The sequence below is a fragment of the Sinocyclocheilus grahami genome, unplaced genomic scaffold, assembly GCF_001515645.1.
Source record: "Sinocyclocheilus grahami isolate Dianchi unplaced genomic scaffold, SAMN03320097.WGS_v1.1 scaffold16679.1, whole genome shotgun sequence".
Lineage (NCBI taxonomy): Eukaryota > Metazoa > Chordata > Actinopteri > Cypriniformes > Cyprinidae > Sinocyclocheilus > Sinocyclocheilus grahami.
In genome coordinates, this window is record NW_015516225.1 from 1,834 (window position 1) to 4,481 (window position 2,648).

Sequence of the window (2,648 nt, forward strand, 5' to 3'; positions counted from 1 at the left end):
AAAGTCACATATACAAATATACACACTGATCAAACAGATCAATAATATACTGTTATTTCACAGAAATTAATATAAATTGAAGTTTTAGTTTTAAACCAACAGCCAGAGTTATATATTCATTAACAGATAGTAGAGTATGGAGTTTGCTGGAGTTCAAATAAAGTTCAAATGACAACTCGTACTGCTGAGTCAATGCTATTATATCACATCTTCTGGAGGAGTGGTGTTGTCTTCATCATATTTGATGCACAGAAACATCCTGGAATTCACAAGGTTTGGTGAAGATTGATTTCTTGTTGTGAATGATTGTCATTATGATGATGATGAGGATGAAGCAGCCCACAGCTGCAGCGATGACAGAAACCTTAGATTTGTGACCTGCTGTTGTGTCTGGTCCTGATGCATTCATGATCTTGACTTTCGCTGTAAGGTACATTTAAAAATCTTTTATAGCATTGTTTAAATCAGAAACACAAATTCAGCCTGTCAGACTGCAGACAGTCAGATTCTCCACAATATGATTTTGCTGCTAAGAATCTGATGAAAACTAAATCTCTACACACGCAGACCAAATCTAAAATCTCTAAAATATCAAATATGATGAGATGTGACACAAGAAATCTTCATATAACTTAAACACTAAAATCATTTATTTCCAAGTGATTTAAAGTTATGAATAATGCTGAAGAGCAGTTTTCTGTTCTTGCTTTCTAAGTAACCTGAAGCAGCAATCAATAGTAATCAATAAAAAAATATAATACCTGTCTCGCCAGGAGCTCCAGTAACAGTTTCAGGTGTAGTGGGCCCTGTTAAGACATTTTAAACATAAATTAGATTTAACAGAAATGTGCAAAGATTTACTGAATAAAATATATATATATATTATTTACAGTACCTGCTATGTCCACAGTGAATTCTGTTGCTTTCATTCCACAGTTTGCTTGCGCAAAGAATCTGAATTTTTCTGTCATTGTTGTATGTGGAGTGTAGCTGCATGTGAAGCTGTTACTCTGATCACAGGAGTTCACTGGAGGCTCTTGTTTACAGATTGTTGAGTCTTTGAAGCTCTCAGGGTATCGAAACTTACACATCTGAATGGAACAATTAGGGCACTGCAGTGAGACGCTGCAGGTGAGATGTACTTCTTTCCCCACGAATCCAATCACATCATCACAGCTTACATTGAAACCTGGAAAATAACAATGTATATCATATAATACAGCAACTGAACAATAAAAAATATGTATTTTTTGACATCTCATGAAACTCTTGAACTTATCTGTGTAACATTGTTTTATGTAAAAAAAACAATGCACATTAATGGCCATTAAAAACATGTATCGCTTCCTGAACATAATGGATTTAACTTCCTATCGTGTAAACTATTCAAACAGTAAATCTGTATTTTGAATCAGACTAAGAGCACAAAGCACTTACACTGGGTATTTTTTAAGAATCTATGAAACGGATTTGACCATTTTTTTCCCCATTATCTTAGATTATTAGTCTCTCTTTTAAATTCTCACGCACATTCTAGGTGAAGATTATTCTCTTACTTTCATCAGCTTGACAGACAGCAGTAAAGGTCCAAACCAGAATGAACAGTTGCACAGCATTTACAGCATTCATGGTTGGGATTCTGCAAAATGGAATAAAAAAAAAAAATAACAGAAATTTGTATCAGAAATTAAACTTAACTTAGGACAAACAGGGCAGTATAGATCAGAGAGTATATAGACATTAAAGAGGAAGATTTACAGCAATATTTATTTCTACAATATATGACGCTTAAAAGTTTTTCAGTTGCAGGGTTTCACACACACACACACACACACACACAAATCATACTTTAATTTTGAAGCGTTGAAGGGATTATAAGTGTAAAATACATGCAAAACCACAAGATGTATTACAGTAAGTCACTGAAAGCACACAATAAAACACATCCGTTCATGACAGAAACTGAACATCGTTTCATTATTTTTTACTGTTTGAACGAAAAACGAATATAATTCTGTATGAAACACTGCAACACTAATCAGAGGAAACCAGTTTTAAAAGTTTTCTATAGTCGGTATTTTGAAATATCTGCTAAATGTGTAATAAATGTATTTGAAGATGTTCCTGTAGTTGCTTATGAATTAGTAAATATGAAGGGAATTATTGCTCACCTGCGGTCTGTGTGTCCTCACCGTCTGAGTTTATTCCACTCTGACTCTCTCTGCTGCACACACGAGCCTTTCAACAGAGGCTAAAGACTTTCACTTTCAACATGACTCACAGTGATTTATGTTGTTGTAACATTTTTGACCAGACGTTGGTGCTGTTACCAACCTGAAAATGTCCCCTACATTCCTTAAAATATTACATAGATGCTACCCTTGTAATAGTGTACTTAATAAGTATATGCAAAATATTGAAGAAAAAAAGTAGGTTCTGTGATATAAAAGAGACCATTGTACATCTTTTTTGTGAATGTGTTTGTGTGAATTTATTTTGGAATGAGTTATGTACCTCTCAGATAAAACAAATGTTAGAATATGTATCAACACTTTTGATATTATTTTCTTTTATCATAACTCTAACTTTTGGATTCAATATAGTGTTAATCTTTTTATTATACTTCGCACATTTTTTATTCATAAGTG

The 2,648-nt window shown here is 33.4% G+C and overlaps 1 long non-coding RNA gene across 1 annotated transcript; it reads right to left on the minus strand.

Annotated features, from left to right (window-relative positions):
* Positions 1-1,115: 1,115 nt before the first annotated feature.
* Positions 1,116-2,222, minus strand: LOC107579329 (uncharacterized). The gene is made up of 3 exons (XR_001608459.1): positions 2,172-2,222; positions 1,557-1,639; positions 1,116-1,189 (listed from the first exon to the last, which is right to left on the minus strand). It is a non-coding gene; the product is annotated as an uncharacterized lncRNA (long non-coding RNA).
* Between the last annotated feature and the right edge of the window lie 426 nt (positions 2,223-2,648).